This window comes from Acanthopagrus latus, chromosome 21 (assembly GCF_904848185.1).
Source record: "Acanthopagrus latus isolate v.2019 chromosome 21, fAcaLat1.1, whole genome shotgun sequence".
Taxonomy (NCBI): domain Eukaryota; kingdom Metazoa; phylum Chordata; class Actinopteri; order Spariformes; family Sparidae; genus Acanthopagrus; species Acanthopagrus latus.
The window spans coordinates 18,607,596-18,619,842 of record NC_051059.1 but is presented as its reverse complement, the minus strand read 5'-3'; the positions used below and the strand labels follow the sequence as shown (position 1 = coordinate 18,619,842).

At 42.4% G+C, this 12,247-nt stretch overlaps 1 protein-coding gene across 5 annotated transcripts in view; it reads right to left on the bottom strand.

The window, feature by feature from the left end:
- The window catches only part of aqp4 (aquaporin 4), a 70,219-nt gene that overhangs the window by 33,640 nt on the left and 24,332 nt on the right, over nt 1-12,247 (bottom strand). Inside the window, exon 1 of one of the 5 annotated variants that reach the window (XM_037084754.1) lies at nt 4,526-4,542. The exons of the other annotated variants lie outside the window; for them this stretch is intronic. The gene's annotated coding sequence lies outside the window, so the exon portion shown is untranslated. Of the gene's footprint in view, nt 1-4,525; nt 4,543-12,247 lie in introns of those variants that run through there. 5 annotated transcript variants of the gene reach the window in all.

The following is a 12,247-nucleotide window of genomic DNA, read 5'->3' as shown; positions in this document are numbered from 1 at the left end:
TACACTTGACGTCCAAACTTGTGTTTGAAGCCCTGAGAGCTCCAAACACATGCAAATAGAAAACAACAGAAACTGTTTTTCATAGGACACGCACAACTGGGACATGCTGACATCCATGAATGGTATTGCAAAATTAGCTTAATTGTAAGCTGTTGTTGTTGTTTTTTTTTACAAGCATGTAATGTCTGTATTATCATGGATCCCAACAAGTTTCTTGAAAGACCTGCCCCGTCCACCTCTCATTGGTTCCCTTCATCGGTTGCATTCCGGTCTTGTTGTGCTGATGAGGTGGTTTCTGAGCTGTAGTTTGACTTTGGCCTCTTTCCGTCTCTGCTGCTGCCACTCTCAACCCAGCCTGTCCGCTCTGCCCGACGAGCCCAGAGACACTGCAGCTGCGACAGTCGAAGAGGTCGGTGTGTTTACTGGGGAAACTAGCACTCACAATCGGCCGTATCAGCTCTGCTGCTGGCTCCTTCAGGTTGACCAGTGAAATTTGGGAGAGTGAGGATGGAGGCAGAGAAGGGTGGGTCTCGCAAGAAAACGTGCGGGATGGTACAGTGCATGTCCTGGCCTGTTTCTTACTTTTTAGTGTCCCCTCTTGTCTGTGCTGCAGGACTTGCAGGATTTCTGTATTTTGCCTTTTTTTTTTTGTAAAGTTGCAACATTATTTATAAATGCTGAATGTATTTGCAAATTGGTGAAACATATTTTCCTTCTTTGCTTGTGTATTCTTAAGTTGTAGTCTGTTGAGCTCTCAGGGCCAACATATAAATGTTTGTTTTTCTAAATTGGTCGAGGATTTTACAGCTTGATATATTTTTAGTGACAGTGGGAGAGAGAAAAAAATAACCAGTATTTGTTGTTGTTTACTGTTGATATGAATGCACCCGAGCAGTTGCTCACATGAGCCACATCTAAAGTGGAACAGGCTTCAGTAGATGGATAGCTTACATCAGTATTTCGCTATCTCACAGGGTTTGTTTCAATAGCACATCAACAAAATGAATATTTCACACTAAGTACAGTACGTTAATTTTGATAATTGATCCCACACGGTAGCTGTAAGTACAAGGTAACACTGCAAATGCAACTGAACAACTCATCTCAATCAACAAATTACATTCGCGAGCTAGCTGCCAGGCTGCTCTCATGTAGCCACTTTCCATATAGAAAAATAATTAAATATAATTTGCATTCAAGGCGGCACTGGAGGGAGTTGGTGTATTTTGAGGTGTTTTTTTTTGTTGTTTTTTTTCCCATCACTCCTGTTTTCCATGTCTCCTGTTTTGCTGTATAGCAGTGGTTAAACCCACTCTTTCCTGAGGTAATTTGACAACTTGTTGAGAGATGCAGCAGAGTGAGGGAAGAAGCAAATGGATCACGGATGAAGCAAACAGACGTGTTGCCATGGCGTATAATGGTTAGAGTACAGGATCCTGTCACTTCAGGAAAACAGTATCAGAGAGCTGCAGCACATTCGGCACTGCGTCCTCCAGTTGGGTTGTGCGCAGTGATACTGTTTATTTGGGTTAAATAAGTATCCTGTTCTCTCTTATGTCAGTTTCCCACTGGCTAGAACTGAATGCTGTTCAAAGGCTATGAAAAAAGGTATCCAAGTTAGGCACCTGGGTCCCATGCTGAGCTGGAAAGCTGATTGAAGAAATAGCAGTATAATTATCCTCATCAAGGGAAGAGCATATTCTGTATTTATATTCCAAAAAGCAGTATCACTAAGCCGGCACCAATAATCCCTCGTCGCCCTTTACGCTGTCTTCTTCTGCAGCTACATATAAAGAAGCCTTGTACCCATAGTCGTCCATTTTTAGCTTTGCACCGGACATACTGAAGTGTATGATGGTGTAATTGTAGCTGTAATAACCACCTCAATTCACACATAAGTGGGATAGAGTGTCCTTGAGCAACGCGAGCTTATGAACTGAAAAGTGTTGCATTACTCTCTGGGGAGTAGGGGTGACTGAGGATTCAGTTCATGATTCTGAATGTAATGGGGAATGTCAGCATTATAATAAGAAAGTTCCATCTCATTTTTCCTGACCTTTTGTTTGAATACTCCCTCTGAGTGTGTTCTTTACAGCAAAATCAATACGCACATCATGGTGCTCTTCATGCACAACAATAGCCACTGGCAACAAATTGTTTTTATGGGTATATACAAATTATGGGATTATGTGGTATTTTAATCACGTAAAGACTGGGGGTTTTCTCCGAGGCTGCGAAGTGAATCAATAAATTTTGCAAACTGTCAGCGAAAAATAGAACAGAATGGCTTTAACCTTAAAGCATTATCTCAAATAGACATACTCTAACTGTCCGCTGAGCAAAATTTAAGCGTCGTACTGTAACTCCTCGTTAGCCTGTTACTGAACAGAACAAGCAGGTCAAAATTTTGGAATATAATAAAATGTTAGTGGCAAATTTATTGCTCCACACAAATACAAACTCTTTCCATGCAGAATATAAACCTCTCTTCTGTAGAAGAGCAACAGCTTCTTACTACACGTTTACGATTACAGTCAGATGGCAACCTCTAGTGGATGTAGCAGTAGGTAGCAAGTTAAACATAATCTACTTCACTTACTTCAGCTATGTGATGTAACTTAAACCAGAAATGCATTTCAACTTTTGCCACATCAAGCATTTGCCTCTGGCTTTTAATTTGAAAGCAGCGACCGTTAGTAGCTTGCCACTACAACAACAAGCAGACAACGAAGACAGCTAGCATCTCCCGGATCTCAGCGGTGGTCCAGTTGCTCATCTTGACGTCCGTGGATGAAGTGGTGGACTGACTGCTGTGATCAGCTGTTTCCTGGCTTTAAAACTCCCTGGCTGTGGGTCGCACAACATTGCAAGTCATCGACTCCTCCGTCCATCTCACGCAATTGCCGGCACATCGAGGTATCATATCATATTGGCGGACCAAAACAGACCCCCAATATACCACCTTCTGTCTAAATCTGCAAAAAGGACAGCCAAATTGGTGGCTTGCTGCCCAGTATAAAAACAGCTTATGACACAACGCTGGCACTCGCCACAGAGTGACTGCTGGTGCATTCACTATTGTTTTACCTCAGTTTCTATCACTCTCTCTTTTTGCCTTTGCCTTCTCTTTTTTTTATTTTGCAGTGTTGAGTTTCCACAGTTACTCCAGTATTACCTGGGAATAGCAAAAACAATGCCTCTTCCTGTTTCGTTCGCACAGTGGCAGGCGCGCTTCCTTTGGTGCTGTAATTTGACCTTCATTTTTTCCAGGAAAAACACAGCCTGGTGGCAAACCAAATAACACAGTGAAAGCGAGGTCAACCAATCTATAAGCCGACGGTATCATTTATTCTACAGCCCAATGTGTATTTACTTCAGAATAAGTTAAAGCAAAAAAAAAAAAAAAAAAAGCCTTGTGTTTTGCCTGTTAAGTTAGCTTTCATAGCTAAACCTAACTAAACTGCAACTGTTCCGCAACGGTTTACCACGTGACGATGAAAGGTTGAGTGTGCTTACATACGTCACTGGTGCCCCCCAACGGTCATATATTTCACTTTGGAAGTCATGGGTAAATTACTTATTCAGTCTTTCAAGTATGAGGACGTGTTACATATGGACCTATAGGTAGACACATTGCATTAGTCCTTGACATTCTCATGCTGAAGCTCATTCGTGCTCTATATTCCTCCGTCTGCTTTAAATGATAAGTAAAGAATTAATTTGAGAGGGCACCTCTGAACCGAGTGATAAATTATGGCACTGCCGCATCCCACTGCTGCTTTTCCAGCATTTTAAATATCGTGCTATTGTGCCGCGCCACAATTACAGTTAAAAACGAAGTATATCTCAGACAGCAGCAGCGGCCCTCCCCCTCTCACTCCACCCTTACCCTAAACATGCTGCTCCCCTGGGCCTCCCACCATCCTCGGCTCTGACACACAATGCATGATGGACATCTTTTGTGGTTGAGTTCCAACCTTCATCTCCCAGCCCCTCTCCAGACTGTGACTGTCAACCACGCCTGAACTCTGACAAAGCAGCATAAAGCTGGTGTCACTGCAGGTTACTGCATTTTCGACATTTTCAAACAATTTCCGTGCCCATGCTGTGTAACGCTTCTCTGGGCTATTTGCTCCCCCGCACACATATCTTATACTTATCATGCCACAATCCATGTTAACCTCACCCACATGAAATCCAACTGCACTGCTCATGGTTTGTATTTTTGGGAAACCAGCTTTTCTTTTCATGTATTTTATGAAAGTTTAACTTTATCTCTCACACTCACGTTAAACTTTCAAGCAAGCCGCCGCATTTTCTGTCCTGCGCCAGAATGACCTGAATGCCGTTAGCATGAATTTTGCACGGCGAGCTCCGTGTAAACTCGCTGACATTTAGGTTGTGAGGCTTTCTCCTCCTCAGTTTTAAACATAAATGAACGTTTGAAGATGTGTAGCGGCTCTGTAGCGAGATAGCGGTGTTGCTAACATAAAGTACTTCTATCACAGGCAGCAGCACAACTTACACATTTTTGTGCTTGCAAGGACACAGCACCAAAACACAGCAGTCTGAGAGAGAGTGACAGAGAGAACATTAGTGAAATCCATATTATTATTGCAAGAAACTAAACCTGCTGGGGGAAAAAAATAGATGTAAAGAGTCGGTAAATCAAACGGCTTCGAAGCATAAAGACAAGTAATGACTTCATCAAAATTTCCAATATACCATAGGGAATGGAAGAAAAAAAAAAAGGTTATTTGTACAATGTGAAGAATTGATTTTTTAGTAATGCGTTCTTATCTTTCCTAACACTCTGTATCTGCTTTCGTTTTGCAGTTCCTCTGTCCGTCTTCCAGGCTGTAGCCTACTCTGCACCACTTCCAAATGAAAAGGGTCGAAGCTCAAATGTGTTTTTAGACACTGACCACAGCGGTGTTTGGTGGATTCAAGAGATCTCTTCCACACTGGTGAGAGGAGTGAAATCAAAGCAATCTTTTCTGGCTGCACTTAAGAGGCTTTCATCTGCTGAAACCGACCTACCTCTTCACCGAGTGAATGATTTAAAACACTGGGAAGGAGGAAGCTGGGAAGCAGAAAGTTTTTCTCTTATTTCCAGTTATATAATGTGCACTCCTGAAGAACAGGTGTCAGTGAGGCCAGAGTTCTTTTGGAGAGCGATTGCAAAAAATGGACAAGCACACTGGAAATGGCCGCACTTCTTGTCACCTCAGTGATATTACTTGACATACTGCATCATGATTCAATAAAATAGAAGACAATAATTTTGACCTGAATTTTAAAGAACCCTGGGATACGACTTACTGGTGTCCCAGAAATGCTGAATAAAACAAGATGAGCAAAATAAAAATAAGGTCAATCAATAAAAACAAGTCAACGAGAAGATGCGGCAATATGCATAAACAAAAATGAAAAAAAAAAAAAAAGAAAAAGTTTTGATGCAGACTCATCAAAATGCAAACTCCAGAGGCAGCATGGTCCAAGGCTGGAGCAGATCTTGGCTGACGCTCTGCAGGAGGGCAGCAAGCCCGCTGCAGAGGCTTCAAGCATCTGGTGGATGTTTACTGCAGGGGTGGTGGCGGGGCTGCTCCTACCAGACAGGCAGAGTGCTTCAATACGGGCTACTTTATGCATGGGAAGAGGGGAAAACACTTAGCATTGTAGGATAGTGGATAGATCGCAAAATCTGAAAAAAGGCAACCCTGATCGCTGATCTAATGAACACTAAGAATTGTCGTGAGTTACTCCCAACTTATATTCACAAGTGCATGTTGGAAAGACTGTTCTGCTTTTCATTTTCCTCCCGTTGTTTGATTTCCCCGGCCTTTATTTTCTGTGTCCAGCTGTGTCTTGTCTGTAATCAGCCCTCGTGTGTGTTTGTAGGCTGTCTGCTCCCTCATGTATTAGTGAGTTTGTCCTGTGCTACTCACCTGTGTGACTCCACAGTGTTCTTCACCTGAGCCCGTATGTCGCCCATGCACATTGGGTTTCCGACAGGTTCAGGCTGAGCATCCATTTTCACGAAAACGCCAACGTTACCGACATAATAAATATCTGCTACGGCTAGGAGATGAGGATGGGAAGTGGTGCCTCAGTCTCTCAAGGAGCTGAATTACAAATTGGGCTAGAAAGCAGTTAACACAGCCGAGAGTCAGCGGGTCTGTATTGACTGGCTTAATCTGTAAGAACACATTTTTTCGGTGCGCTAATTCACAGAGGTAAATGTTTCAATATCCAGGTCGTAAATATACAGTTTCATCGTGTTCCTCGCGACAAAGATGAACCCAAACAAGTCGGCACATCCACTCCGATATAAGAAATTAAATCAAATCAACAACGTAGCTGGAAAACAGACTGGAGGTTTGTCTCTCCGCAACGTTACATGTGACTTCTCCCTCCGCATTGGTGAAGTAAGAGAAGTAACAGGCAGCATCCTTAACACCCCTGCATTAAGGAAGTGCAAACACCACATTTCCACCGCATGATTGACTGAACGCTTCTCTAAATGCCGCGGACGTCAGTCACAATGAATCTCATGTGCAGCAAGTTGAGGAGCGGCTCTACTTTTCGTCTCGCATGAGGCACGGGGGCCTCAACGTGTAAGATGGACTAGCCATGCTTATTGGGGAAGACAAGGGGTGTTCACTTGAATTTTCCCGAGCCTTTGTCAAAAACGCAAGGGTGGGTTCAAAAGACTGTTTCCGTCTTTCCTCCCTTTTTTCTCGGCAATATAGAGAATAATTTACTGAGGCCTGTTCAAGAAATCTGTTTGTCAACAAGAGACTCAAAAGGCGTATTCATAAAAGAGATCGATGACAGTACGCGTAATGAAGACATGCCAGTAATGTGGCATTCAAAATTACCTGAAACAATAAGCCTCCACCTGTCAAACCTGTCATTATCACCTTCATAGTCCTCAGTGAGCTCAGCTTGATATCATCCAGCACATTCTCTGACTCTTTTATTCAATATTTTTTTTATTGTGAATGCCAGCAAAACGTGATGAAATGCTCTGTGAATGATAGGATGTAGGATAGGAGAATATGATTGAATGTTTTTTTTTATTTTTTATTTTTTTTTAAATTGGGCAATATTTATAGTTGATGCAGAACATAAGATAAGATAAGATAATCCTTCATAAGTCCCAGTGGGGTAATTTGCATTGTTACAGCAGCAAAGGAGATAGCAGAAATAGAGATAAGCATTCATTAAAAAAAAAAAAAAAAAAAAACATAATATTATAAATATGTAAAAAATGCAAGAAATGAACAAGACGACAATAATTCATTGCGACAGTATTAAAAAAATGTAAACAAGAAACCAAACTAAACAGCTGGATTTTCACCATTGCACATATTTAAACTGCACAGTTGAATGATATTACACCAGGGTTGCAGGGGGGCTGTGATAAAGTTCCCTCTTAGATGCACCTATGGTAGATAGAACATGATAAAAGTGCCCTCTAGAGTGCCCTTCCAGTGGACAAAACATGCCACAGTGCCCTTTAGCATCCATCCAGTGGAAAAAACGTGATACAGTACCATCTAGGATGCCCTTCTGGTTGACCATCCATGATAAAGTTTCCTTTAACGATCCTTCCAGTGGACAAAACATAAGAAAGTGCCCTTTATGATCAGTGAAGTGGACAAAATGCGATGAAGTTCCCCTCAGGGTGCCCCTCCAGTGGAGAAAATGTGATACAGTGCCCTCTCAGATGCCCTTGCTGTAGACAAAACATAGCGACACGTGAAATGTGTGAAATTTCGCATGGGTGAAATTATTATTACACTTAGAGAAATATTGATATTGCATGGCTGGTATACATTAGTATTACAGTCACTTAGTCGGTTCTGGTGTGTGCGTTCTAAATAGCCACCACACAGACCGCAGCTTTTAATTAACGCTCTTTGTGTTGATGAAACCTTAAACAAACTGGCCAGCAGAAGCTCTTTCAACCATAAATAATAGCACAAATGGGCCCAATTAATGGCCCAAAATGTGGAGTCTGAATGTTTTTTGTCATATTGCAATTAATTTCCTGTAAAAGCACACTCCTTTAGCCTGTTGTAAATGCAATAATTGCGGTACATGTTGTGAACTGAGCGGGATTTACAAGGTTGCTTTTAAAGCATTAGCCTGTTTCTGGAATATTAAATCACGGAATGTGGCACAGTCTCACTTCCTGTATATCTGAGCTTTGACAGTCCAGTTTTGTCTAAATACACAGAGATTCTTGTTGAATATTCATGCCGTCAGCCGTCAAATTCACCTCGGGCCAAAGGTGGTTTATTGGGTTGAGATCTGGGGAGCGAGCTGGCAACGCTGTCATGTTTCTGGAACTGTCTTAAGATGATATGACTCATTGTAGCGCCAGAAGAATTCATCTAAAAAGGGGAAGGCTGGCGACATGGTGTATTTTGTCAGAAATGTTTAGGTACGCCGTGTCACGAGAGTGATGCTCAGTTGGCTGCAATAAAGGGATGGATGTGCACCAGGAAAAAACACTACCAGCAGCCCGTAGCCTGCATAGAAAGCGAACCCACGGATTCATGCAATTTATACTAAATTGTCACCCTGCCATGACCGTGTTGCCACACAAACCTTGATCCCTTTGGACTAGGCGACGCTTCCTGCTATGCAACAGTGATGACATCCCCACCGTGGCTTCTTCTCATTCGCTTTGAGCGACAGAGTGGAACCTGGCGTGGTGTTTTTACCGCTGTGGTCCATCCATTTTAAGATTTGTCTGTTTCAGGGTGCCCTCCCGCACATCACGGTGGTACTGAGCTGTTACTTGGATTTTCGCGGGCCATCGGTCAGCTTGAACAAATCTCGCCGTTCTACTGTGTGACCTCTCCGGGCAACGAGGCTTTTCTGTCCACAAACCTGTCACCGACTGGAAGCTTTATTTTTTTTCCCATTTGTTTGTTTGTTTGTTTGTTCATATTTTTTTCGCTCGTGGCACCATTCTGACTGAACTGAAGCCACCGCAGTGAGTGAACTTCCCAGAATAGTGGATGTGTTTATATTGGAATTAGCACATCTGGGATCAAACATCACACCGCATTCAGAGTCGCTCAGATCACATCCTGCCCATTCTACCATTTAGTCAAAAGAGTTACTGAATCCCTCAACCCTGTTTGCATGCTTTACACTCATGTTTTATTCATGTACAGTGTGACTCACTGTCTGGAGGAGAAAGCTGTTTGTGTAAACGAGAAATGTGTTTTTAATAGAGTGGATCGCAGATGTACTGTAGATACTTCAGCAAAAACAACAGTCGTAAAAAATCTCGTCACATCCAGTTTTAAATATTACCGTGGGCCGTAACCTTTGTCGACGTTTCAGCGAATTTGGAAGTTCCGCCCTTGATGTAAGAGATGACCTCTACAATATAATTAAAAGCAGAATGAAAAAAAGTAGGGAAGAAACTGTCCAAAGAGATCAGAGCGAGCATGAAAAGCAACCGCAGAGGACAAAATAATTCATATAATTCAGATGTCTTTCAGATATCAAAACAAGCAGCATGAATGGAGCTGCTTTTAGCCACACTTGCTGCGTGACTCTGTGGACGGCAGGGTAGGTCATCTGTCCATCACTTCGGTCCAGGCTGAATTTTTTTCAACAACCATCAGATGGATTGGACAATCATGGTCTCCAGAGGATGAACCCCAATACATTTGTGAGCCTGTGACTTTTGCGTTTAGTGCCACCAGCCGAGTGAAGCTTTCATTTGAACATGGACAGGAAGAAAAACACAAATATTCACTGTTCCCCGACTTTGAATCCTGCTGACGTTAACGATCCCCTGTTTCTTTCTCTGGGGCCAGCAGCAGGTCGCCATTGTTGAATTTGGATTGCATGTGTCTCCAACTATTAACCTGATTACCATGACATTTAGGACAAATGGTCCCTAGAAGATGAGTCATCAGTCATCATCAGGTCAAAATTGAATTTATCCAATACCAGCAAAACTAAAGACGTCCCATCAGTCTCAGCTGAAATTTGTATCAAAGTCCTTTGAGGCAAGATTGTTTTTGTGCAATTATTTTGCAATCAGATCAGGCTTTTCTATTCAAAATGCTTAAACTCTGACAATGTTTCTGTTTAATCGATGGCTGGCATCTGTCAATATCACATATTGGGAGGGATACTGGGGCCCCATAATCATAGCTAAGTACTGGGTTGTGGAAGTGGTATCGCTGTACTCCAGCAGACGCCGTTGCTCCAGTCATTGCAGTGGGTAACGCTGTGTGTATATTTCATTGCTATCAAATATGTGTGGTATGTCGGCTATTGCACGTTTGATTGTGATAAATTGTTATAGAATAATTTAATGAAATTAAATAATGTTATTGCAGCATGATGTTATGCTAAATTCCTGTCAGAAGGTTAGCGAGCTAGCAAATATTCTGCATTGGACAGCATATAATTAAAATGCTGATCCCATGTCTTGATATGTTTTTATAATACCTTAGAAATGCTGGAAATTAATTTTCAACTTCTTAATTTTTTTCTCTGGGGAGGAACCCTCAGAGCCCCACAGCAGATTGGTCCATGGTTACAGACTTGATTTTGCTTGTCTCACTTCCGCAAGAACACAACTGAAAAGAGGTATGAACCAGTTACATAATTTAAATAACCCCCTGCATCATGTAGCTTACATCTTGTCTGATCATGTTGTTTGGGCCACAGACCAAAGGAAATCAAAGAAGAATTCCAGTTTAAGTTTATCCAAAACTAGCAGTTAGTCCGAGAGGGTAGATAAACAGTACAGTACAAAAAATAAGCGCAGGAGGAACATCAGATAGGCCGGACCATCATGATATCATTAAACGTTGCAGCTACGGCTGAAAATGACAAAAGAAAGAACACAAATTTCCAGATTTCACATATCTCCACGATGCAAATCGTCGATCAAAGGCGGCTCAGCTACTACGAGCCCAAATTGGTCGGACGTGGCAGAAAAAAAGACAAACTATTTTGTGGTGTCTGTGTCCTGATGTCAGCCTGCAAAGAGAGGCATGCTGACTCACCCACTGATCCCGCTGAATGCTGACATCAAAACAAACAGACAGAGGAAATAAGCCGTGGCATTGAATCAACAAACAGCTGTCAACCATCCCTGCGTTACATGACGGGCTCAGCCGTGGTGAGAACAACAGAGCGTAAATGGGAAGGGACAGATGGACACGCTCCGTTTGGGTGACAGACTGCACAGCCCTGGGAAAGGTGTGGGACGGGCAGCTTTTTATAAAGAAATATGTCTGACACCATCGAAGCTTGCTGCAAAATCACATCAAGCCGCCCGAAGAGCTTTGTAACTCTGGTGTCGGTGATAAAATATGAAGAAGCTCAAACTTATTTTCCGAGCCATGGAAAATACCTCGCGAGTAATCTTTTTTTCCCGTATGACAGGGGAATGTGAGGATTTAATTAGGCTTAATAATCAAGGCCGCAATCAACTGTCGTGCATAGTTTGAACTCTTCATCGTCTTCAGTTCTGTCATAATAGATGCATTTCACTTGTGCGTCTCTGAATGCGCACAATTAGAATGCGAAGGGAAAGCAATCAAACTGAATTGCACCGGCGATGCTGTCACGAAAAGATGCATGCCAGCAGTCCCCTGATAATGTAGCCACAATGATTGCATGTTATCTCTGTAATGATAACAATGCGTATGCAATCTCCAGACGAACCCCCCCCCCACCCCCCTCCTCCTCCTCCGGTGTATTCTGCATCGCTCGCATATCTTGTGGCTCTGATATGGTCGCAGAGCGCTCCTGTGAGTACTTTTTTTGTTTAAAATTTGAATGCAGAGTTTTGCACAAAAACTCTCCGGTGTGACTTGTTATTGATTATTGAGGAAGATATTGAAACTGGGGAGTATTAAGTGCACTATTTGCGTTATCACCGAGGCTCTTAGAATAATACTTCTCCCATAGCATCACAAATACCGTCGAGCCGTTGGGGGAGCAATGCGGGGACAGAGATTACCTCCTCCCTTACATCTTTTGGGAGTAGCAGAACGTATTGTGCGTCTCCATCAACACCATAGATCTTCTTGAATTTGACAACTCCACTCAATTGCCCTTGTCTAATGGCTTGTATTCTGATATTGAAATGCAGAACAATATGCAAACGCTTCTGGGGGGAACAGATGCAGACTGTCTAGCCTGGGAAATAATTTTCTATGAAATTATATATTTTCCTAATAGCAATGCCACT